The sequence below is a fragment of the Hirundo rustica genome, chromosome 5 (genome assembly GCF_015227805.2).
Source record: "Hirundo rustica isolate bHirRus1 chromosome 5, bHirRus1.pri.v3, whole genome shotgun sequence".
Taxonomy (NCBI): Eukaryota; Metazoa; Chordata; class Aves; order Passeriformes; family Hirundinidae; genus Hirundo; species Hirundo rustica.
This window is the reverse complement of record NC_053454.1, coordinates 53,284,155-53,311,027: the sequence shown is the minus strand read 5'-3', so window position 1 is coordinate 53,311,027 and position 26,873 is coordinate 53,284,155. Positions and strand designations below refer to the sequence as shown.

The 26,873-nt window shown below is 38.5% G+C and overlaps 1 protein-coding gene across 20 annotated transcripts in view; it reads left to right on the top strand.

Moving 5' to 3' along the window:
* Positions 1–26,873, top strand: part of CCSER1 (coiled-coil serine rich protein 1) — a 626,082-nt gene that overhangs the window by 44,955 nt on the left and 554,254 nt on the right. The window contains exons 2-4 of one of the 20 annotated variants that reach the window (XM_058420710.1): positions 16,309–16,355; positions 18,853–18,960; positions 19,786–19,909. The exons of 14 other annotated variants lie outside the window; for them this stretch is intronic. The gene's annotated coding sequence lies outside the window, so the exon portion shown is untranslated. Of the gene's footprint in view, positions 1–16,308; positions 16,356–18,852; positions 18,961–19,643; positions 19,910–26,873 lie in introns of all 20 variants that reach the window. 5 more of the 20 variants (XM_058420709.1, XM_058420708.1, XM_040065134.2 and 2 more) reach the window with 5 other exon arrangements.

The window sequence follows — 26,873 nt, the reverse complement described above, 5'->3', positions numbered from 1 at the left end:
CTAGCCATCTGGGTGTTACTAAGAGCTTAATGGTGAGGTAGGTGTTTTGCATCTGTATTGGAACATTCCTTGTGGAAGCATTGAGAATAAACACTGCATACCCAAGCAATTTTTGCAATTTAGATCCATAGTATGTTTTGTACCAGAAAATGTCATTGCACTGTCTGCTTGAGGTCAGTGAGTTAAATATTGGAGTTGGATTCTAACAGGGTTGGATAATTTAATAACCCGTAACAGAGTTAGCAGTTAGGCATGCAAAGATAAATGTTATCACACTTTTCTCTATAAGCTGATTGCAGTGGGACCCGAGGGGTCTCTTCCCGCCTTTGCTCACTTCAGAGCCGCGCAAGAGCTGCTCTCCTAGGGTCAAATCACCTTTGTAAAAATAGAAATAGTAGACTTAAAAGTTCAGTGATCTCAGCTTATACAGTGGGTGTTGCATCACTCTGTTCCAGTAAGATGCTTGAGTTGCGCAGGTGTTGCAAGAGGGCTGGTGCAGCAACACGGAGGGATTAAAGTGCTCTGCCTTACTATTGCCCAAAACATTATTTAGGGTAAAGGAATAGGAGCAGCTTCGTATGAGTTAGAGAATTAACAAAGGGATTAAGAACTCTTAATCTCCATGTCAGTACAGACAGATACCTTGATAGAGGAAATCTGGTAAGCTTTTTGGAAAAGATGTGCAGAACTGAGGCTATTAGAGAAGCTAATCAGTGCTGAACAGCTTTAATCGGTTTGTTTACTGCTGAAAAAGTGCACACAAGGAAACACAGAATAAAAATTGAGCTTAAAAGTGAGTAAAATGTTTGTTGTTTGTTGACTTATCTTACTTTTAAAATAAAATTTGCAGTCAATTAGTGATGTGAGAGCAGGAGGGGTAGATGCTCCTTACAGTCAGCTTGGGAGAAAAAAAATCATTCTGCTTCTTAGTATCTGCTTATTCAGGACTGGCTGCATTTTGTAAGAATGTTCTCTGTTGATCCAGACTTGAGGAAAGAATACTGAGCAGAAGGTACTGTGTTCTTTGGAGTTTAATTGATGCTAAAACACACTGGTCCAGCAGTTGAGTATGTGGTATGTGCTGAAATGTATTATACTCGTATAACCAGTCTTGGTATATAGAACGTGTTGTTTTTTTTAATGCTTGGAGAGGGGGAGCTGTTGACCTAAAATATAGTTACCTTATCACTCGAAATATTTACTCTCATAGACTATTCCTCTCTGTGTTACATTGCTACTCACATTTTGCTGGAAATCTATTTCCTTCTTTGCATTTCCTTTTTTCTTCCACATTTCTGTAATTAGAGGGGTGATGAAGGAAGTGTTGAATCACTGTTAACTCTCTATTGACTTTGCAGTAAACTGAAATACAGGCTTTTTACTAAATCAAATGAAAACAATAATAAAAAAAACCCAACTATATTCTGTCTCAAGCCATTTAGAACTGAACTTCATCCCTCATTGCATATTTAACTCGAAAACTGGAACCTGCCTAGGCTGAGATGCTTTATTGAAGATAATACCCTGACATGGGTGGGCTATTGCTCTGCAGCTCATCTGTCTTCATCATTTGGTGCACTGGGGCTACAGGCCCACCTAACATCACTCTCTGTCCTGATCAACAGATACTTCAAGGAGACTTGGTGTGTGAATAAGATAAGCTTTGATGCTGTGTTCATTTAATGGACAAGGGAAAAAAACTGCATAGGTTTTTTGTTTTATTTTATAGACTAGTTAGAGGATTGCAGAGGGACTTAAGGTTTCCCCCTTTCCACCTTTTTTGATCTTGTAGTCATAAAAGAAAAAGGGCTGGGGATGTGCAGATATCTTAAGCTTACCAATAACAGGGATTCCCTCCCCCCCTTCTCAACCTTAAGCTGCAGAGCAAAACACCAATCCCCTCATCTAACTGAGTATCTAATGCCTTTCTCATGCTTGCGGTTACGGTAATTCTCATGTTCTGAAATTGGTCTAGCGGTCTGTTATGTGACACAGTAAATGACTTCTTATATTGCTGTGATTGATCTCTCTGAATGTAGTTTGTCTGGTGCCAATATGAAATGTCAGGAACAATGCACAGAAATCAGCATTTCAGTGAGGATTTTTACCTAAGTCTTTGAAATTGCAGAGACCTTTTAAATCTGATTGCTCAGATTAGAGGCATAGGAGACAAAAGAAAAGCTTGGTTTTCAGTGTGACTGCATTGCTGCACACCAGTCCTCTGGTGCTGTAAGTATTTGCACTTTTATTCTCTTTAATTCGTGAGAACTAGTTAGAAATAATGATTAAAAAAACTGCTTTAAAAATTTAAAAGTGTTTTGTGCTCTGAGGCATCCTCAGGAAGGGAGAAACTGACTTATCCAGGAACAGTGAAGTTAGTCTAACAGAAGTATGGCATAGCCTTGGAAAGAGGAAAAGACAGGTGTGTTTATGAAGGTGTAACTTCTAAGTTAAGTGCATCTTTTGCTATTGCAGCTATGGTATTCAGGTCGGAAAAATACTAAGTACAAGTTCTATTAGTTATTGCAATAGGTGATGGCATTCGCTTTGTTTATGCTAAATCTTCTTCCATAAAGAAGAGTAAGTCCAGTGTCATAGGTTAAGTCTTGTGCAGGAGAAGCCTATCAGCAGTTTGTTTAGAATTTGCTGAGGATGGTTACTATGCTTCCTGTGTAAATTTTCTCTTGGAAAATTTATTGATGGCACATGGGCTAGAAGGTTCTCATCTCTTCTAACCTGACCAGAGGTTAAAATATAGACATGGTTGCCTCACTTGGAAGCAGCCTAGTGTTTGAACAGCAAAACTTATAATGCTGTTTAAGTTTGTTGCCAGGAGGAAAGACTGCCTGCCTTATAGTGGTTTATACGATGTGTAAATTTAGTGTACAGGAATTACCACTTGTGGAGAAACTAGCTTCTAGAAGTGGCTTCAGCTGGTAAAAACCCCATCAATAGCTAGCTCAGAGTCAACATGCAAGTTAAGAGTATGAACATGGGTTTGAAAAACCTTGATTAGCTTGTGCTTCTGGTGAAATAAAAATAAGACACCAACTCTTTTCCTTTCCTTTTCCTCCTAAAGTATCTGCTATCATGTTTTTCTTTAAAATGAACTCAAAAAAATCAAGTGAAATTGTTGCTTGAAAATTGGAATGAAGTTGATTGCATGTGTCACTTACGAAGAAACAGCCCTGGAATGGAAACCTTACTATTTGCTACCAAGTAATTCAATTTCCTTATATTTCTAAAGTTGTTAATTAAAATATTTTGGCAGTAGCAATTTTTCATTTTGAAAACTTTACTGAAAATACTTTGTGTGGGCAGCAATTCCAAACTTTTATGCAATGCAGTGTATTTCATTACATTTTTGCATTTTTTCTTTTCCATTTTAGATGTGTTTTAATTTTTCCTATTGATTAGAAACAGATGGTTAGCTTAATGCCAACTAAGCTTGGCCAAACAGGTTGATTTTTCTGGGTTTAATCCTCAAATATGCGTCAGGAAAACTTCACAGTATTTTCTGCTACCCTGAAAATATGGCGGGCCATATTCGTAAGATCTCAGCATAATGCTTCATTGTAGATAATGAATAATTTGACATTAGTTGAACAACCTCCTGGAAGTTATGTCTTCTCCATAACCCCTCCTAATCTCCCATGTCAGTAAATACAGGGTCTGAGCTTGCACCTCTCTGAGGCTATGGTGCCTTAATACAGTGTTATCACAGCCGGGACCCCAATGGCAGTGAGCTTGCTCATGGTGCTTTAGCTTTACTGAACTAAAATCAGGTGACTTCAGACAGAAAGTTTGTGGAGAAGAGGGGGCTTCTGGTTGTTTCTGCTGAATGTTTGGGTTGGTGTGAAGTGAGGAGCGGGTGAAAATGGCATTTCTGCTGATGTTACTAGTGAGAGATGAGTGTAGATAGTGTAAGGCTTATTCTGGGTTACCTGCTTCGAGAAGAAGACAGGGTTTTATGTCACAGCTGCTGTCTTGGCTTACAAGCCAGTGAGTGAACTGATCCTGTGAGTTATTGCAGCGTTGCAGAGCAGAATTGTGTATCTGCAATGGCCATGGATCCTGTTAGCACTGATGTCAGCGTGGGATGCAATACCAGTTGGTTTCTTCTTCAGGGAAAGTGAGATGTGACTTAGGGATTTATGTTTTCGAGATGTGTCTTCAGCTTTGTGAATCAAACAGTAACTAGTTGTGTTGCAGAATGTGTTTTGGTTTTCAAGATGTGCATTTTTGAGGAGCAGAAGCATCCACATCTAACTTCAGCTGCATAACCAAGATTCTCGTATTAAAAGTCTGTCCTTTCTCTGTGGTGAGTGGACACTGAGAGACTACTCTGTAAAGCAATTCAGAGCATCTAAATTGGATTATTTCCTTGGTTTGTTCCCTTAGGGAGCCCATTCTTCTGCACAGAGGAAGCTTAGGGAAGCTAAAGTAATTATATACTCTGTCATGTTAGCTGTGGTAGAACTCCTCTACCCAACTTCATGAATATTAGTGGAAAACCACTTAAAATTCAGTGTAATTTCTTTGTTTTAGACAAACTTTTCCATAAAAGACTGGTGATAATGAGCAAATATTGCAATTACTCTAGAATGGTACTTTCAAAATGTGCTAGTGTATTATATTGCCTTGAAAGTAACAAACTCCAGATGCTTTCAAACATCTCATTCAAGATGGGTTAATAAAATAAAGTGTTGTGGTACGTGCTTGAAAAAATTTATTACAAGGGGGGACAAAAAAACTTAGTTGTAAAATGTGTGGTTTTATCTTGGCAAAAACAGTCTTAATGCTCTCTGGGGCATTTCAGTTTTGGATGTTTTGCAAATAAAAAGTTCGGAGTTATGGTCAGAGATGGTTTATTTTAAAGTATTCTACGTGTTCTTGGGGGTTTAGATGAAGTAATCAGTTGACTGACTTTGAGTAAAAATTCTCTAGTGTGTGGTACAAGTGTCTGTAGTTATCTGACTTGCTAATACATTAAATTAGTAACAATACAACGTAGAGAAGTACTGCTTTTGGCTCTCCATGGCTGACCTGCAGACTTGGCACACAATTGCAGGAATAACTGTGAGCAGTCAAGCATTCTCTATGGCTGACAGTCGAGCAGTTTTTTTTTAGTAGCTTGGGAGAGCTGCGTAGGATCACTTTGTGTACTTGAAGTTAATCATTGGTGAAGTGCTTTGTTGAATCAGGGTCAGCGGTTCACTTCCTCAAGGGATCCTATCTCTACTTAACATAATCTGTTTTCTGATTTTCTATAATTTTCAATTCTAGGGGGGACATACCTTGATGTTTGGCTTTTTTTTTTTAATCTTTTTTGTTTTCAAAAAGAAAAATCTTAAATGATTTATTAGTAAATGCCTGGCAATGAGGTGGCTTTTTTCAAGTCTATGTTCCTTAAAGTACAAGTAGCAAGTTCCTAGTCCTTGGGACTTGCAGCCTGATAGGAGGCCATGGGAACCATGGAGGCAGTGTTCAGTTGGCCAGGCCTGGGAAAGGAGCCCAAAGGTTTCTGCAGCGAGATCATAAAGTTGCTCAGTTTATGAATATTTGCATCTTGATTCAATTCCTTTGGTGTCAGAAATGAGTTTCTCATTCAGCTGAAATAAAACATACTGAAATGCAGAAATGCTTTCTTGGAGCTTCTCACTTCAGTGATTTTCATATGAAATGAGAAATGTTAAAAATTAGTCCCAAGTTGACTGTGTTTATACTATCTGTTGTTGCTATCTCTTGCAGTAGAATATTTTTAGTGCTCTTGATCGAACAGGGTATTTTCATGCAGAAGAAATGTGCCATGGTGAGCAGCAGAATGCCCAAAGACTCTTTGGCTGACATTAGAGAACAGTGTTAAATGAGAAAATGTTTAGAACGATGTTGTTGGTTAGAAATATGTGTACATATCACTTTATAATCCCATAATGAAAGTGAAATCAGACATATAAATCTGAGAGTGCTACGTGCAGTTGACAAGTATGGCTTGTCAGAAAGGTCATAAACCAGAAAAATATTTTAATGAACGATAACTCTTTCTGGGGAATATTTGGGTTTACAGGAGAAGCAAGCATAGATAAAACAGTCTTAGAATAATTTATATGATGCTAGGCCTAGTGAGTGCAGTGGGCTTGCAAGGTTTCATCCCTTTGGAGAATAGCACATACATGTATATGGAGATAAAAATACAGTATCTTAATGATTGAATTTAAGAGCTGTTCAATTGTCAGAAGCACAGATTTTCAAATTTAGAGAACTCAAACCCAGAAAGCTACTGTCTGACTTAGAAGATTGAGTTAATTGCAGACTCCACAGGCTTTGGCTTTATTCTTGGCATCCTTCCAGTCTATGAAATAACTTGACATCAAGAAAGTGTGTTGCATGATGCTGGAAAATGGCCTGAGAGCTCAGAGTGCAGCATGGCAGTGACTTGTAGCATCCTCAGAGCTGATGGGAGAGCCCTGCAGTGGGAGTGGAGCTTTACCTGGCCCTCGGTGCTCAGTGAGGCAGCAACACCCCTGCGAGCTCAGCACAGCCTTTGCTTGGATCCATTTAGGGTTCAGCTCCAGCCGCTGTGTCTTCTCTGCACTGCTTCCCAAACAGTCATAACAACTGTGAGGAGGTCACAAAACCATGGATTTCTAAAAATGACTTGATAACACAGTCTGGTACATTGAAATGTGAAACAGGGTACAAGTTTGGTTGCAGTGGTGTCTTTTTTGCTGAATGTTTTGATGGAATTGCTATTTTTTTTTCTTTTTTTTGGCAAAAATTTTAATGGATATTTTCATCTGTTACTTGCAAATAAATTATGTAAAACTGAAAAACTTGTTTTAATAGAAATGAAGGCAGACTAGTCATCATCTCTGTCTTCAGGTTTAAGACTCTAGTATTTTCTTGGGATCGGGTATTTTCTGCAAATCATTACATTTTGACTTTGAAACTCATTACTTTGAGAATGTTTAAGTGGAAATTTTTATCCCACACGTGGTATGTTAATTTCTGTTCATTATTTGCAAACATAGTCACTCCATATAAATTTCCATCATATAGACTGCTTCCTATTTTATGCCAGTCTCTGAAGACGGAACAGGGAACGACGGGGCTAATCTGTCACGCTTGGTTGTCCACATACAATTTTGTTTTCAAGGGTGAAAATCAAACTGTTGTACGTGTATCTTATTGCAGTAAATAAAGATAGGTTTTTCTTGGAAATATTAAGTATGTTCCAGAAAATATTGGAACATTTAAAAAATAATCACCAGTAAAGATGAATTACAAAATCACTCAAATTTCTCACTTGATTCTGCTTGTGGCAACTCTAAAACCAAAAAGCAGGGAGGATGAAAAGAGTACAAGCTTTTTTATTGCTTTTAGTTTGGAGATTGCGGAATTTTGAAAAACTGGTGTCTTTTTTTTTTTTCAAATGAGCCTTTTTTTTTTTTTTTTTTTTTTTTTTTTAGTTAGAGTGTCACAGTTTGTAAGAAAGACAATATTTTTATTGTATTGTAGGTTAACTGTCAAGAGGACTTTAGAATGCCCAGTTAGCTATTATTCTTCACTGGTAGAGATATTGCTTGCCTACGAAGTTGATGATGAGCCTCTGGTGCTGTGTCCTGAATTCAACACATTTTTACAAGTTGCTGAACAAGTGTTTGCTCTCCTAGGGAAGTTTTTTAGTCCTTTTCTTCTCTGTGTGAGTATGCGATGTGAAGTCTCTGAACTGCACTGCAAAGAGGCAGTGAGATGAGTCCAATCTCTACATGCACTTTTCTCTGCAGTGCAGGACCAGGCCTTCCCAGAGCAAGAGCTACATTCAGATAAAGCCTGAATTATACTCAGTGTGAATGTTTGTACCCTGAGGGCATCTGCCCCCTGCATAAAGTGGTGTATCACATCACGTCTGTGAGCATATGTAGCCACTGTTGAGATTGAGAGAATTTAAAACGTAATTGAAAGTGATTTGTAATCACCTTACTTGAATTATTTCTGAGGTTTTTTTTCTCACGTTCATTTAGTTTAAAGCTCTATCTATTAAATGAAGTTGCCTTTTCTTCAATGCTTTCTTTCTCAGCTTCTCAAGAAAATGAGTGAGAACCTAATGTCATGTTATAACCTTCTAGATTTCTGTTTAGTGCTCCCAATCAATCACAAAGATGTATATGTTATATCAAATCCATATTTAACATGCAGTCTGAACACAGAGTTGTGATGGTGAAACGGTGCAGAATCAATAAAAAGCAGCTCCAGGCCTTGCTGTTCAGCTGCACTGTGTTTCAGCACTGCAGGGAGAGAAAGCTCAGTTCTGATCTTTCAAAGGAGAGGCACTGCTAGAGTGGGAGCTTTAAAACATTCCTCCTGCAGAGTCCAGCTTGTGTTCATTCCTTTTAACTCCAAACCCATTCCTTTGCAGGACTCTTTCCCCCTCAAGAAGCATTTACATCAAGAGATGTCAGTTCTGCTTGGTACAACACAGTGAGGTGTGGGGGTTGATCAAATGTAGCTAATGACACACATTTTATAGCCAGTTGGTTGAAGCGCCAGGCTTCTCAAACATCACTCTGTTTATTTCACTGAAATTTCTTGACACAATTGAAAGGTGTTCGTTTGAAAGCAGGATCCTCCAATTCCTGCAATTCTTCGGTGGGGTTAAACGGACTCTCAGTTTCCAGCTTCATGAAAAATGCCATTGTGACAGGCACTTAAGTCATGGGGCTATTAACCCTCCCTCAGAAAGGTGAATGTTAAAATTAAAGGCATTGTCACAGTAGATGCAGCTTTTCTATACAAAGAAAGAGTCTCAGAAGTGGAATATTGTTCATTTGCTTATTTGAAACACTAATTCTAATTTATACATATTTTTAGAGGCAGTCATGGGCCTTATTTCAGTGTTCTGACAACTGATGCCTTCCTGCATTCCCTGTTCAGAGGGAAATAGCTTCAAGTGTAATAAATCTGTCTTCTCACATCTAGAAAAAGGAACTTATAAGTAAGATATTGACCATGCAAAAAAAAAAAAGTTTACAAGACTCTTACATTTTAATGCAAACCTTGCATAGATTTAGAGTTAAAAAAAGAAAAAAAAAGAAAAAAAACAAGACGTGGGGGGAAAAAAAACGGGCAATGCAGTTAAGAGTTGGTCATAGGACTTGGAACTGGCCTTGTTTTGGTTCTGTTGCTCTAATTTATTGAAAGTAGCGTGGAAAAATATTCAAACCAGTAAGTGTAAAATAGAAACAGTAAATAAGCTGATTATCCGTAGAGGTTCAGTAAAACTGTAAAGAAGTTCTATTAGAATTTCTATTATTACTTCTATTGGTAGCAATAGAACAGGAAGAGGAAGATGTATCCTCAGGGTGTTTTCCTGCAATTTTGGAGCTTTTTTTTTTTTGCCTTGCTTCTAATGCTAATGTGATAAAAGCTTCTAGAATTCTGTTTGACGCAGAACTTTCTCGTGCCATATTTCTGCCATCCTTAGCATTGGCCAAGGGGAGCTGAAGCTCTGACAAGAGCAGGTTTTTTTTCTCCCTACTTTCTCTGGCACATGGCCCTCAAGAAAATAACCTTCATTTGTGCCTTAGACCCAGAGCCAGCACATCATTCATCAGATGCATCTCTTATCAAAGTGCAGTGCAAGGTTGAGAAGGAGGGATTTTAGTATTTTAGAACATACGTGAGAAAAGTTTGTTTTTCTTTGTGGTACCTCCTTTTCTCTAGAGAACTGATTTTCCTGGAGCACAAAAATGAATGTTTTGGAAAACTAACTGGTATAATGTAATAGACCAGTTTCTTTATCTGTTTTGACTAGTGGAAATTACTGATGCAAGATAAAAAAATGAACGCTATGGGCAGCTTAAAATTAGCGGCTGTAGAGGAATTCATTTTCCTAAAAGCTTTCCAGAAATATACTTTTTCTATGAAATGATATCTTACATTAGACAATATATATTTCTTTCCTGCAAATCCTGTGAGTGGAACTGCTCTGGACAGTCCTTCAGTCTCTTCCCATAGAGGAAGTGCATGAAATGAGGCACAAAATCAGACTTGGAAGGTGGAAGTTTGTACTGTGTTCATCCCTAAAGGCTAGAAGATGTGTAATAATTATCACAAAGCCTCATACATTGGTTCTTAACGCTGCATTTAGGGGAATACATACTGTTCTCTTGAGATGGCATGAGCAGATACTGGCCTAAATAGGAAATGATGGGAAAATTTGTGTTGTCTTCCCTTCCCTACCCCCTCCTTGGAACTAGTCAGAGTGCAGTTGAGGGTACAAGGTGAATGTAGGTTAAGATTTGACAGCGGCTTGGGTTAGGATGCTTGATAAGTGGGAAGATGTGTATGTCCTAGGTTTTGCTGGTGCTGGCTGCACAGTTATTGTGCCTGGAACATTATTAGTAGTGACAGGGCAGCCTTCCTGTGTGCAGAGAAGTTCTCTTTGGAAACCAGCATAGAATTGCTTGCACAGATCCCTCTGCTGGAGAATACCTGTGAAGGAGAAGGTCTTTGTGCAGCCTTATGGGTACAGGAAGGAGATGGCGAGAGCAGTGTGAAAGCTTCCTGCAAAAATTTGGGAATGTATAAAGGTTAAAATGTTATCCTTTACTCATCTCACAGGAGAACAAATTTTAGCCGCTCATTCTGAAAGGAAGGAAGGAATAATTTGTTTGAAACTCTGCGGAAATGGTAGAGTTCCTTTACACATACACAGGTGTTTCCTGGATGGAATGTGATCTATCTGTATATTAGCATATAGTTTTACACATCTTTTGGGCATCCTCTGGGGCCAAATAGGAAAATGAGCTTTTCTTGGGCTTGAAGTTGGGGAAGTAATGATCACCTTTTCAGCTATGGTGTACGCTGGTGATTTCTAACATTAGCATTATTCATTTTGTTACAAAACCTTTCTTTGTCACTGCGTTAAGATGGAGCAGGATGTTTTCTATGAGGGTAGCAAATTAGAAGCAAAAAATATTGATGGTTAGTGCTTTAGAGAAAACTTTACATGAGTCAACCCCTAGAGGATCAGGATGAATAAACCACTTGAGACATGCTGTAAAATTAAACTGTGCAAAAGCATAACAAGACAGTGTACTGCCACCTAATTTTTGACTATTGGACAGTATTACGTGTTGCAGCCATGATTAGAATTATTTAAATTCCTGAGATGTCCATGTAGCCACCAGAATGATATTCTTGCCGTTGGTTTTGTCCCAGGCCCTAGCATTTATTGTGTGGCTGTTCGTCATTATAGTAGCATCATAATTAAGCTTGTGGAGAAATCACTCTGCTTGTCTTACTAGATTTCAATGGTTAAGTTCTTAATTTCATTTATTATTTGCTCTAACTGCACCCATCCCTGGAGGAAAGGGTGATGTTGCAGTGAAACCCAGCTGAGTGGGAGAGGAAGCCAGAGCCCATTTGCAATGGGAGGATGGGCTGAAGTGTCTCTCAGCTGTTTGTGGGGTGATATGACAGGTCTGAAACAAACAAAAAGCAAAATATATGGTGTATTTTGTTTCTACTTTAAGAAAGGAAGTAACTAAATAAGAGAAAAATAAAGGAAAAATATTAAGGCATTTCTCTCAATGCTAAAAACAAAGATGAAATTTGTAGTGCTGGATTTGGTGTGCAGTTGCTATCCTTCTACTTTCTAATGATTTTTGGGGCACACGCATTTATGATGGGGAACTGTGTTAATGGAAAGCAGCATGTTCAGACAGCAACTGTGACAGTCAGGAGGAATTTCAAACTGCTGCAAATGTGCTGGTGCACCAGCCTAGTAGCATGAATTGCTTAGGATGTGGGTTGCACCTCCTGCCACAGATGTTCTGACGCTCTCTGCAATTCAGACTGGACTGTGCTTCTAAGCGTTGCCCCTCCCTCAGCTGGTCTTGTGTGAAGGATTACAGCAGAGGAATGAGGCTCCAGGGGAGTTTCCTTTTTTAACACCTAGGGGCTTGTCTGACCTGTGTTTTAGGGCACTTGGCTGTTCTGTGTGGCCAGTGCATTGCTGACAGGTAGAATTCCCAATGCTTAGTTTGAGAATTCTTTCCACAACCCAGGGAAGTTGTGTAAAATGTATTTAACACTTGGTAAACAAGTCCTTGAGCTAGCCCTTGTATTTTCCCAGTTACTGTAGTACTTTAAAAAGCCCAGCTGCACTGTCCATCTCTAAATCTGGTATGTATTCTGTATCTTTTTCTGTGCATATGCATTTGAAAAGGGTTTTGCCAATTACAGTTCAGTAGTTCATGTTGAGATTACTCTGATTGAATTCTGAGGATGTGCATTAAGCTTGGTGGTGATGCTTAGGTTTTTTTTTTTAATTGAAATTGCTGCCTCTCATCTCATCCATGGAACAGCTTTCTCTCTGAAATGCAGCTACATTATGGTTTTCTGTGATTAATGTTAATTGATAAATGATAGTTGGAGTCTCCTGTTTCAACCTTCTTAGAGATTCCAAATTAAAACTCAGAAAGCACATTCCTGAATGCATGAATGGTATAAGGAATGAGGCAAAATGGGCTTTGGAAAACATGTGAAAGATTGCACAAATTGATAGGTAAAATTCTTAACATTATTTTTCAGCACATGGATGATTCTTACATTAATTACTAAAGTGAACACTAAAGTGACTCCTTTTCTAATAGATTCAAGTGATACACTTAATAATATGTATTTCCTGTTCATTGATGTATGAAAAAAAATCTTTGTTTCCAGCTTTTGTGACTATATCTAGGAAGGAGGTGATTTATGCCCCTGCTATATGCAGTTTTATTGTAACTGAAAGCTGCAGCTGTCATGTAAATTCAGCAAACAAAATCTCTTAAGGTTGAAAACAGTTTATGTCTTTGGAAAGCAGTAATTCCTGAACTGAGAGAAACCTAGGTCCAGATTCTAGAGAACAGATCTCAAAATCATAAGGCTTTAGTCCGAAGTGGGATCTCTCTGAAATAAATTTCTGGTTGCATGCTATATTGTTAGTTAATATGTGTAGCTTCGTTTTGACAGGATAATGTAGCTGATGAATGTGTGGTCTTCCCTGTCTCCAGTCAGATCTTTACATGTTCATTGCCTGAGGAACCTTGTAGTGGGAGTACAGTTGCACCATGATCAATTTGAAGACATACAAAATGATAAAGTAATTCTGGTCTGTCAGTCCAGTTGATGATATGTTGTCAGTGCAAGGTCTGCTGGATTAGTGTAAAGGTGTATTTTAACACCACCTACATTTAGGAAGGGTAGGAAGGTACATTACTACATATATATATTGTAGCTTTCCTGATGCCAGACTCTTCTGTTGATTTAACTCACTTTAATGCTATAATTCACTAGAACCAATTTCACAGTTATACATACAGTGAGCGATACTTTGTACTGAGAAGTGGAAAAGAGTGAGGATTGTTTTCTGTTTCTTTAATATGTGTACAGTACATGCAATTTCGCTAATCTCAGTATCAATCTATGTATATGAATCTCATTTAATATTACCATTTTTGTTACATGAACACCTATCACTCTGTGTACTGGAGTCTATTGACTTAAGTGTGTAATGGCATATAAAACTGACATGACCCTTTCCACTTAATTTTATTTGAGATTTTTCCACCCTTTTAGAAAACATTCTTGCAGCTTCATCTCAGCCTGTCACAACAATGCTGTTTTCAGTTTAATAAGACTGTGCTTACTTATATGAGTTTAGAACGTAATGCGTTTTATGAATGTTGACAGTGTCTGTGTGTTGTAAAATGAGCATTGTGTATTTTAAAGATGGGATAAGGGAACTGGTTGGTTTTATGAATGAAGTGGACTGGTTTCTGTTACCATTTGGTGTAGCAATGTTCCTTATACTTCTTCAGGCTTCTTGTATCGTCTTATGTCTGCCCGTTCTCTTTTCATTTATTATAGAATGCCCTTCTTTCAAAAGTGCCTAAGTCAAAAAAAAAAAGTCTAATAGGCTGTTACAGAGGTCAGGCTTTCACCAAATTATTGATCTCAGGTTTCCATATGTCTTAATCCTTGAAAGCTATGCAAGTTGTACTGAGATATTAAAAGGTTGAGGTCTAAAATTTATTTGATGTGTAGTTTGGAGGCTGAATTGTAATATAAATGAAAAAAATCAGCTAGTTAAGGAATTATTGCTTCATTATATAAAGACTGAAATAAACCAGGAAAAACTGGTTTTTTAAGACAGAAAAAAATCAATATTTTATTATGATTCTTGGCCACATTTGAGTAGAAACAAAAGATTTGAGTTTCCTGGGGTTTGCAGGAAAAAGATGGGACTGTTTATACTTTTCTTCTCCCTCAGGTGTCCTTATTTGACTTTTGTGAGATAGCTGACTCTGGAATCACTCACTTCAGTGGGACAGCTTTCTTTTTTTTCTCCTGCTGAGTGCTTGTTTGTATTTGGTACAAAATGGAATTGGTTTGACAGAAGAGACTGCAGATAGTTGCCAGGATCATTATAGCCTGTCAGTGAGACACTGCCTGGAAAAGAGCCTTTGGTTCACATCTCTGCTTGGAATCAAGCACAGAGGGAAAGTCTGGCCTTGGGCTTCTCTGTCACTGGCAGCTGGATTGGATTCTTGTTTATGGAAGGCAGTTGCCAAGGGCCAGCTGGTCCTTCAACCTGTCCTAACACCTTTCTGCCTGCCTGCCTCCTTTGGTTACCTGATCAGTTGCACCTGCAGGATGACCGCATCCATCAGGGAAGATGCTGTGGGAAAAAGCAAGATGGAAGGGGGGTAGGAAGCTCAACACAGACCATGAGTGAATTTTTATTGGTGTTTAGGAAGGTGGAAAATCTGTGAGGTGAGCGGTGCTTCCTGTTTTCCCTGCGAGGCAGTGGACAAGTTTTTAAAAAAGGGATTTTGATCTGATTTTACTTTAAAGGATTACAACCTCCACAGCAATGCAGTTGGAGGTAGAAAAATTGTGCCCGGGAGACCTTTCAGAATATGAAATTAAAGGGCATAGGAATGAAAGGCTAATTAAAATTGTTGGGCTATGAGGGTATGGGTTTGGGATGAAGGGGAAGGAATGGGTATATGTGGCAAGTGAACAAAGAGAAGGTGGATGATACGGAATTATGGAGTAAGGTTACATGGTTTTAATAATGCTTGAATATAGTTTTAGTAATGCCTTTCACGTCCCTAAAATTGATCAAATTACTGTGCTGTTTATAAAATTAATCAGGCTTCGTTTCTTTGTTTTAATCTGCCCAGGTGCAGAAGTGCAGTGTTCAGTTAAATTAGTGCAAGCTCCATCTAGGTCCTGGGATCTGTGCAAAGGTAGCTGAAATGAGGCAGAGTGAAGATAGCTGAGCGTCCAAAAATAAAATGAGGAAACCAAAATTCTGCCTCTGCACTGCTCTCAGCGGTGAGGATTTTTTTTCCCCCCGTTTCTCTGAGATGCCTCGCTCTCTTCTTTGTAAGCTCACTTTCATCTACAAAACTTATTTTATTTTCCCATATCTTTTCCCTAGTCCTCTTCTTTTCCTCAGGGTTCTTGTAGGATTCTTAGCTGTAACCTTTCTTGCTAAGTCTGCTAGTTTTTTGCCTGCTGACTTGAGATTGATGACTGTGTTTCTGATGCCTACCCTTCAATTTCTGCAAAACTCTCTGGCACCACCCAGAAGCACCTTTGAATGTCTGGAGCTGAAACCTGGATGAGCAGTTCTTAGCCTGTTTGCCCTAGGGTGGCCATAAAGAGAAAACTGCTGGTGGATCTTGTTTGAGAAATGCCATTTTTCAATGTAAAGAATCTCTAAGAAATGGAGTGTGTGTGAACCAGAAATGCAGTAGCATAATTTTCCATGCCTTGCTTCTTCATTTATTTATATATTTAAAATTATATTTAAATTTAAAACTGATTCTAGGATTTTCTTCCATTGCCATTGTTAAGATTCCAATTAATTTACTTCTTCATATACTATCCTCCTCTGCTGAATTTTGTAATAAATCCTATGACAGACAGTCTGCTTAAGGGGTAAGGCCATTTAGTTCAAAAGTTATTTTCTTGTCCCACAAGAATTTTTAACTTGAAAGAGTATCATATGACAGTACTTGCAGTAGAACTTTGAGGAGGTTTTCTCTTTTTTCTTATTTGAGGTAGAATAAGATTTTGCTGTACGAAATTGGCTTCTTTGGGAAGTTGAGTAGTTACCATTTGTAGAAGTATGCAGTTTACACATGTGTATATTTACAGAGAGAGTGAAGCAGTGTACAAAATTTAGCAGCTGACAAATGCCAGTTACAGATAACTCATTCTGCAAATAATTGGTTTATTTTCTTACAGGCAAAAAATGAAGATGTAGTAATTTTTCACCTGGTTAAATCAACAAGGTATTAACTTTCTTTGCTGGTATAGATTTTCTTTATCAATATTGATTTTGGGGAGATAAACTTCTTACCTTATTTGCTTATGGAAGAGGTGAAGCAGCACATATTGACTCATTCCTTCATTCCAACTGCAGTTGTAATTTGGTAGTGAAGTTTCTTAGACTAAATGAGCTGTCTGAACTTTGAGCTATCTCAGTAAGATTCAGCAAACTCTTGCCAGTTTTTAGAAGAAAGAAAAATGGAAACTTTCATGTACTTTGCTGAACAAGGAGTAGATTTATTTGGAGATCCACACAGACATGTATACATACTCTTATTTTTAACAATGAACAAATTTTATTCTAAAAATTATCATGCTTGTGGGTCTTGGTGTTTGACTGTCAGTGAAAACCTTGTGTCCTTTGTCTCTGTTTATTCTTCCATAATGTCACTATTGTAAGATGGGTGTGTGGCTTGGAGAACACCTACAAAACACAGTATTTGTATGGAAAAATTCTGAGAGGTCTTTAAAGAGATGAGGATTTTGCAGTGTAATTCTAAAACCCGCACTTTGAGGTTTGAATGTTGTGTTTTTATTGGTTTTGGGGCTTTTCTGAGGGTTGTGGTGTTTTGGTTTTTTTAACTTCTTTGTTGTAGGGTTTTTTTCCCTTTTTTGGGTGGGGGTTGTGGGTTTTTGTTTGTTTCTTGTACACTTTTAATTTCTCTCTTTCTGAAACATTCTTTAAAACTGTGATAAAATGTACTGCTCTGACCTTGTACAGTTATTTCTAGGTGTGTTTTCTTGGAAATAGTTTTTCTTGGAGGCTCTTTGTTGCTTGCCAGTTTATTCTGAATCTGATTTCAGTTGTAAAACATGAAACCTTTTTTTGTGGCTGTCAATTGCTGGGTCATCTTGTTTGGTTATAATGTGAGCTCTAGTGTTTGGCAAACTGTGTAAGCTAACTGCAGAGACAGACAGGCTGTTGGCACGGGCTACTTGTGGACAAGACCTTTGGGAGTTGCTCTTCCTGTTCCTCTTCAGTCTTGGGTAAAATGCTGAAGAGGCTTAAAGAAGGTAACAGCCTCACAGGTTCAGCAATGCACAGTGTGCAGTTCGCACACAATCTAATTCTCTTGATTGAAATGCCAGGTGTTTTCATCAAGTCTTGCTGACATCATGTAGTGATGTCAGCAAGAAATAGTGCTGATGGTTTGAAATTGTGTTGGTGCCGCTTACCTGCAGGAAAACAGAGACTTTTTTTCCTTATTTGATTTTATTTGAAGGAATAATGTGGTTCTGGTAGTGGTACAATGGCAATTTTTAGTGATTCCTAAAGTTTAAACTGGTCCTTTTGAAAACAAATACTGTGTTTTTATGTCTAAAGAGAGAATATGTGTACATTATAAGTGGTAGTGGTACAATGAAGTGTTAATTTCAGCTATTTCACTTGTTCTGATTTCTGTCATTTAGCTCCTGCCTTAAATGCTTATGGAACAGCTTTTTAAATGTTTTTAAGGGTACTATTATAGGCCTAGAGAAGTAGCATTGGAAGTAATAAATGATTGTGAATGTAGTGTCAGAGGATTAAAGCCTAAAGCTCATTTTCCCTGTACAGCTGTAACAGTACTTTATTCTGGTCAGTATTATGCTGTGGATAGTGGTGCCACAATCCTCAATGACTGTGAATCAAGTCAAGCAGAGAAAATACAGTGTTGAAGAGACTGATAACTGCAATATCTCTGTTTGCAAACTGCTTTGAAATTATATTGAAGGCATGACTTGCAGCATCAGACTTCAGGTCTCTTGAGGTGAATCCTTCTGTTTAAAAACCCTCAGGGAAGAGATACACATATGTCTAGTAGAGTTAATTTGTTCAGGGTTTTGGAAGGAGGGCAGTTTTTCTAACGGTAGTACTTCCAAGAGCTGTTCTGTTGTTGATTTATCTTTCATCTATGAGAGATTCTGCTTTTGAGAGGTTCTTTAGAGGTTAAAAAGACAAGTTTTTATAGCACGGATTTCTGATCAGGTGTATGGAGGGAGATGGTAAATGGTAGCACCAGCAGTAGTAAGATCTTTAAAATCTTGGAGTAAGCTGAAGTTTCATTCACTTTTTTTTCATGATTGATTATACATCTTAGAAAAAATTTCTGTGTAGAGCTAAGTGGGTAGTTACAAGCAGTTAGGCTATTGTAGTATGTGTGTTAAGCTCTCTAGACTCCTGCAATTAAGCTTTCAACATTCAGGTGTAGTTAGGATCTTGAAGCTCTGATATTAGCCCTCACTGATTACATGGGACAGGTGTATTTAATTGGCATCAGAGGTCTGTAGGTGGCCTGACTTGTCACACACGCAGGATCTATGCAGATCCATGTGAAGGAGGAATATAAAGTCTCAGATGTGCAAGGGTCAGCAGTCGTGTATTATATTAAAAAAGATGTGTCAGCTACACAGCATGTTCCTGAGGTTTCACTGAGTGCATTTCATGTGCAGATCATTACGCCCATTATTCTCCTTCCACAGACAGGGAAGGTGAAGCACAGAGACATTACCTTCCTGAAGACACAAGCAAGGCCACTGGCTGAACTCCATGTCTCATAAACCTCTTGTCCGTCTTATGTCACAACCAACGTAAGATGTTTTTATTGAATCATTTTCTTAAAAATCTCTGAAAGGGCTTCTCTGTTATAGGCACTGCATTTCAGAATGCTTTTAGTTGTTTTTAGGCATTATAGTTACCTGTATTCAGAGAAAAGTGGAAAAACTCCAGACTCTTTTTTTTTCCTATGCAATTAAAAAGACATTCATACCTAGATTCAAAATTACATCCCAAAGCTAATTTTACAGCTCAATTATTAACTGCTGGATGAGAATTCATAATGAAAGTGCTGTCAGTTCTTTAATTACAGTGATTATAATAGAACCTGTAATATTGAGGCAGCACCCAAGTTTTTGAGCTGCTGTGTCAGCCGTTGAACCCAGGCTCACAAAAATCCCTTTCTGATTGAAAATGTGGTGTAATGCTATTCAAGGGGGACTTGCATCTGCTCTTTTCAAATGAGCACATCAGCTAATGTATGAAACTGTATTCCTATCATTACAGCTGCACAGAAAGTATGTCTTAGTGCATTTGCAGCTATTTCTGCTTCTTTAAAAGAAAAAAGCATTTCATTCTTAGACTAGATAAAAACCACTGTTGTTCACGGGAATTGAAAAAATATTAGCGCTGTTAAGAATAGTAATTATTCTTTCTTGCTAAAAATGTCTTTACAGTAAACTTTACTTTGAAGCAGTGGCATTTCTTTTATGCGTAGATTTTAGTGCCAAAGTCTTCCTAGCAATACGTGCCCACATAGTGTGGAAGATGATACACCAACGACCTGATTTATCGAGATCTGCCCATTTCCTACTCTGCTCCATCAGTACTAAAACACTCTCTCAGCTTGTTTACTTCAGACTACAGAAAACAGTTCATGAAGTTGAACTTGGTGAGAACAAGGGCCATGAACTGGCATTGAATGTCCAGTGCTGACAGTTCATCTGCAGAAGAAATCCTTTCCTAGGTGAACAGCCAGCCGAAGTGAGTACTGGGTCACACTGTAGGTAGGTAGGTGAACCATGGTTGTTTTGAGTCTCCAGGAATGGCTCATATTTGGAGTTTTTTTTCTGGCTCATGAACATGTTACCAGTACAATACCTGATAATTAGCATGGATGTTTCTGAAATAGGTTTAGCACTTAAAAATGCATTAATGAACAACTGGTACTTCTATATGTGATTAACAGCTATTCTGTTTCTTTGTTTCTAAAAAAATGGTGTTGGGTAAGTGGTGAAACCTATTGTTGTCCATCTCAAAGTTGGTTTAATTGGGCTTTAATTGTGAGACTCATCTGCAACAAGACTTTCAGAGCAGGAAAAAGATAAAAAAGATTGCTGCTAAAGACAAAGTTCTTTTTTTATTTGTGATTTTTCAAAAGCATACTTTCAATATGGTATGAAAAAATACTTTTTTAGAATCATTTTGTGTGGTAAAGAAATTTGAGATAAGTCATCATACTGTTTGTGTCTGTTCAAGGAGGTAATTCTCTTAAAAATACAGCTTTTCAGAAGACTTTAGCTGGTTGTATTGATCACTTTGCTACTGAGACATATACTTCAGTGCTTCAGTGAATAATCGTATAAAATCGTATAACATAAACTTCAGTTTTATTTTTCAACTATTGTAGTGTCAGGAAAAATAAGTCTTGACCAATACTTAAAAAATCAGTTTTATTTGTTATTCAGTAATTATAAGATTTTAATTGACATTACTTCATTAGTAAAAAAAAAAGAAATCAAAATTGTATTTATTTTTTGAAGGTAAGCAGTTGAGTACTAACTGAAACAATTTCTTTGGCTTTCTTGGGGGGGAAAGGAACTAATTTTTTTTTTTTTTTGCAGGTAGGTTCAAAAAAATGGCCCTAATGGCTCATAATGCCAAGTCTGCTTTTTTTCGTTATAAAGTGCGAAAAGGGCCACTATCTGGTTTTGATGCTACCACGTGTCCTCTGCTGCTAACATTCGTTTGGGAGGAGTAATGACTGGAAAATGCGTAATGAAGGTGCAAGGCCTGAGGTCGTAGGCTGCATTCTCATAGACAGCAGCTTCTCCAGGTCAAGTCCTTGAGGAGCCCTCTGCAGTATCCACAAGCTGCCTTTGACTTGCACCATGCTGTTATAGAAACCAGTAGGAAAGTGGTGGCTACCCTGGGGTCTGGCCCAGGGGCACGGTAACCAGTTCCTTGTTGCTAACCTGAATAAGAGTGTTGGTTTTTAGGTGCTAGGGACTGTGAGTACCTGCACAGTTTGATCACAGTCAGTCAATTCTAGTGCTTCAATACCGATGCCACCAAAACAACAGTTCAGGAAGAGACATCAAAGTGAAAGCTATGCTGTGCCCTACAACCACTAACAGACAAGTGCTGTGCAGTTTTCTTATTGTTTCTGTGTTTGGCCTGTGTTGATCTTTGTGATGGCTGCTATTTGCGGTTTACTGATAAAACCAGCATTAAACGAAGATACTACAGAAACCCACTTTTTTTGTCACCTCATCAGCAGACAGGCTATTGTCGTAATGGATAATGATATGGATAATGAACTCTAACTGTGTTCCAGGTGGAGTCCAGTAAAACAAAGCTTTTCCAGATTTTGGCCACAAAACAAAGCTTCTCCAGATTTTGAAGTGGCAGCGATATAATAACACATTAACATTAAATGATGTGGGTAGATGGGCAAGCAGGATATAATTGGGAATAACCTGTCCTTCCTTGTATAACTTAGTATGAGTTGTGCACTCTGTTATTGTGGAACCTGTTGTGCCTTGGGCAGTTCTGGTTGTGAGCTGTTGTACTGTGTTTATAGGTGAAGCTTCATAGGACCCTTGTAGCTGAATCCTGTCAGGTTGATGTAGTTTCAGCTGATGTGAGATGTCACCTTCTTGTGACACAGCTGTGGCCACCCTCTCCTGGGAGCATTGTAGCTCTTCACATCTTTGTGCCATCACTGCACCTTGCCTGTTACGCTCAGACATTTGTCAGGGCAATAAATATTTCCTCCTTCCTCATAGTGGGAAGGAGGAAGTGTATTCTCAATAGTTGAATTGACTGTTTATTGACCAAATTAATTAAACCTTTTCCATTTGGATTTTTGCATGCAGTTTAAAGTGAGGTTATCAGAGTAGGAGCTTGTCTTTGGGTTTTTATTTTTCTGAAGTATTTCTATATTCCTCAAATAAAGCCACAAATTTCCTGTAGCCCAAAAGAGAGCATCAGGGAATTGTTTCCAGCTACTCTTCTAGTTTTTGCTTTGGAAATGCTTCCTCTTAGGTATTGTGCTCCTGTATAGCTCATTCGTAAATGGGGGAATAACTCAAGTATTCCTGGTCAACCTTACAAGCCTTTCCTTCTCTCATTCAGCATTGCCTTTTACTTATATCTGACAACAGTAACTTTTGAAGCTAATAAATGGTCTTAATTGTGTAAAAAGATAGACATGACATTTTGTGGAAATCTCTTTCACTTGATCTGCCTTATGTATTTAAGCACTTCTGTTCATAGCATTGAGATGTGGCATTTTCATAAGCTCCAGAGGAGCAGCATTAGCATTACGTAATGCTGTTATACTGCTATCATCTGTACACAGTCCACATTGCCCTGGAATTTGTGTCTCGAGGCTTTGCTTTTGCCTTGAGTCCAGCACATTGTGCATTTACTGCCTTTCCAGAAGCTCACTGTGCTGCCTGGTATTCTCAGGTTTGGAAACTGGGGAAGGAAACCTGGGTTTGTGCTCTTTGGTCAGTTCTGTCATTTCTGTTTGTCAGAACTTGAGGATTATAGTTGTCATTTTGGCTGTTTACTTGGGAAGCTTTTGGAGTTCTTCTAGATGTTACAGGCTGAAGCTGGGGAGTTTTGGAGCAGGTGCCTGGACATGGTGTGAGAGTTTTGCTGGAGCCATGGACCGGTGTCAGGGCCAGATCAGGGACAGCCATGCAGGTGTGCTTGTGCTGATGTCCCCATCTTGGGAGCTTCACACAACATGAGCTACTATCCTAAAGAGAATAAGGCCAGAGCAGGAGTTGGGGGAACAGAGAGTTAAAAAAAAAAAAACAACAAAACTGATTCACCTCTTCTTTCAGACAAACTTATTTTTTCATAACAGCTTTAGAGATTGCAGATGACACATATGAACTGGGTAGTCAGGGGCCAGGTTAACAATTGATGGTTTGCTCTTTCCATGTAACTTCAGCTGGTCTGGATTAAAGAACAGGTTAATGTATTGTGAGTACATATACATATAATAGCTTAAAATGAGCCGCAGTAAGGCTAGCATTAAGATTCTGGATTTTTTTTTTTTCTTTTTTTTTTTTTTTTCCAGTACCTTTGGTGTGGATATTCCCAGGAATCCTTTGGTATTTGTGTTGGTTGTAACGTGCTATCTGTAGTACTTTCTTCTACTAAATAACTATAATTGCATTTTCAGTACAATCTGAATTGTCGGTCCACACCTGTCTCCTGTGTATCTTAAGTACTTCGGTAGTTTGGCTCCACCTCCATTTTCAGTTACTATGTGCCTAAACCTCACTTTCCTTGTATTTTCTGTTTACAGTTCCTATGTATTTTGTTCCTTGTATTCAGCCAGCCATCTTCCTGTACAAAGTTTAAAGTCTGAGTCATTGTCTGTTTTCTCCATTTCATGGGCGTGTCAGCATTTTGTTTGCAATTTTCTTCAGATCCTCCTTATAAATGGGGACTCTTAAAGCTGCTGTCAGAATCCATAAAGATGAGATCCATAAAGATCACACCAGGCACCACCATGAGATAAATATGATGATAAAGATAATGGTTAATGTAACCCATTGGCCTGAATATTGCAAATGTTTGCTTGAATATGATACCCTCGAATCAGCCAGGAGTGAGGGTGTGAAAGCGCTGTGTGCACTGCATGCCTTGGAAGTATTTGTGTAAGAATGCAAGTAACTTTAAACACGCACACCAGCATTTGAGCTTTGATCTGTTAATGACTTCCTCATTCAGTAAAATGTGGAATACCAAATCCTGTGTTTGGCAATTCCAGACTGTTCATTTATCAAAGCTGAATAAGGGGAAAACGTATTTTGCCATTCATTGTAAGAATGTAAGGAAAACAGAAGTCTTAATAAAAGGAGGAGTAAGATGCTGAATATCCCTTTTATCTATTGAAAGCAGATTAAAGACAGTAGGACTAATCCATAGTGTCCAGTATCTCCACTCTCCTTTGTGTCAAATTAGGCAATTCATCTGCTCAAATACACACAGGACTGTTTTGCTTGGTGAGGAGCGCGTGGTGGTCCAGAAGGGGAATGATAAGTTCAAGTAAATATGAAATTCTTTGCATTTACCTGTACATTTTAAATTGGTTAATCTAACAGAAATTAAACTGGTTTTTGACCAGCTTATTTTACTTAAAGAGATTGGTGTAAACTTCCAGAACAGATTGTAAGTCTGATGCTGTTGCTCAGAGACTCTTCAAAAAAAGCAATTACCGAAACAGAGATAATTCTGAAAACACTTATGTTCTCTGTAGTTTAGCCTGACTGAGGTGAAAGATATTTTTTAGTTCTGAATTTATTTGATGTGTTGAATGACTTTGTGTCCTAGCTACATATTTAGAAAAGAAAACAATATAGCTACATAATGTATGTAGAACAGTTGAAAACAGGGCCATGCAAACGTCCCCAAATCCTGATATGCAGTGAGTGGAGAGTGGACTGAGAGCAGCCCTGCAAAGAAACATTTTGGGGTGCTGGTGCATGAGAGGTTGGACATGACCTGTCAATGTATGCTTGCAGTCCAGTTGTGTCCAGGACTTCATCACAAACCGCATAACCAGCAGAGTGAGGGAGAGGTTTCTGCTGCTCTGCTTCATTGAGACCCCACCTGCAGTGCTGCATCAGCTCTGTGGCCTCAAATGCCAGAAAGACTTGGTCCTGTTAAAGCATGTCCAAAGATGGCCACAAAGGTGATCAAAGATGGCTGGAACACATCTCCTACTCAGGCTGAGGGAGCTGGGGTTGTTCAGGCTGGGGAAGAGAATGCTCTTAGGGGATGATATAGCACCTTCCAATATCTTGTAGGGAACTACAGGAAAGCCAGAGAGGGACTTTTTACTAAGGTGTGTAGGGGTAGGACAAGGGGTACAAGGCTTTAAACTGAAAGAGAGTAGACTTAGATTAGATATTTGGAGAAAATTCCTCAGTGTGTAGGTTGTGAGGCACTGCAGTGCGTTGCCTGGAGCAGCTGTGGATGCCCCATCCCTGGAAGTGTTCAAGCCCAGGCTGGGTGAAGTGGAAGGTGTCCTGGTCCATGGCAGGGGCTTGGGACTAGAGGACATAATTAGGTCTCTTTTAACCCATTCTATGGTTTTCTGAGTAGCAGAGCAACTTGTATGTGGTTACTGAAAGATGATGAACAATGCAAGTGCTTCCAAATAAAGTGCTGTATTCCCTTAGACAGCAGTTCCCATTACAATTGCACCATATGTTCTCAGCAAGCAGCAGATGTACAGTCTAACATTTAGCAATAGAACTTTCCCATTTGAATGCTTGGGATAATACTAAAATAATGAATAATTAGTGTGTGACATTTCTAAGGCAGTTTCTTTTTGTTGCTATTTCTCCCCACTTTTCTGTGCCTGTTTGTTTCAGAAGGTCTTGTCACTTAAAGATTTTAGAACTCTTAGGTAGATATTTCCTTATATCTGTCAAATAACCCTGAAAGCATTATCCATTTCAATGTTTGGATGATTAGGTGGCTTTGCCAAGATCACACCAGGCACCACAGAAATGCAGGGGGCATCACTGGTGTCTTGAAGACTGATGTTTCTGTCAAGACAGCCACAGCTGCAGGGTCGATGGGGAGCTGCCAAGGGCATGGCATCTGGTAAATGACAAAGTGCCACCTTGAAGGCAGTGCTCAAAGACATTGTCTCCTCACTCTCTTTACCCCTTCTGAACACTTTGTATTTCATTAAAAAAGGGAGTTCCAGGAACTAGATGTTAAATCTAGTCTTCTCTGCTGATAGAAGGAGCATGCTTTCTTAATACCATGGAGGGGAGGTATAAAGTAATGTCAGACCAGGGTGCAAGATAATTAAACCAGGGGAAAATACCAAGCTTCCACTATAAGTTTTGATAGATCAGCTTATGCTTAAAGTGTAGAATATAATCTGAATTAAAAGTTCACTAAAATCAGCCTTGCTTTGGGGAGTGAAAGGAGATTGACTGGCTATAATAGGATATGTTTTTTAAAATGTTGGTTAAAATTGTTCCTGTCTGGTCATGTTCTTTAAGAGGGATCTTTTATTGTTTGTTGTGAGTAGTAGGCTAACCTTTATAGTCTCCAGAGGTATGTATTGATTAACCTCCTTTTTTCAATTCAGCCTTACAGTTCTATGGAAAAATATGAGTTTAATGTGTAGAAATGTGTATAATATTTCCTTCATGATGAAAACTGATGATCTTGTAACCTTCTTGCATTGCCCTTTGCTAGAGAGACATGTAGTCTTATGGGACTTTGGTTCTATAGTTCTTGAAAATAGCAGCAAAGCTGTAAGGAAAGCAAAACACTTTGTTTTTATTGACTATTTTTTAACTGAAAAAGCTTTTTAGCTGTTTTGTCAAGGGTGAAACTTGATCTGTTCTCTACAAAATGTTATCTCTTTCTGCAGTTTATTTACAGTTGGTTAGAAGTTCATGACCTGTTTGTTTTAGTTTTTTTTTTCCTTTAATTCTGCTTAAGTCAATCAATAATTGTCAGTTCTTTGCTTGGTAGTAATTTTGCAAGCTGATGTTTGATCTCCATCTCTCATCTAATTGAGGATGAGTCAAGGCTGAAAACTCATTTTGTTGTTATGCACAAAGTTACAAAGAATACAGCAAATGGGGACAAATGACAGGTATTTTGTACACAGTCAAACCTGCAATAGATTTATTTGTTGCCTCTTGAATTATTTTGCCTTATTGTGTCACTG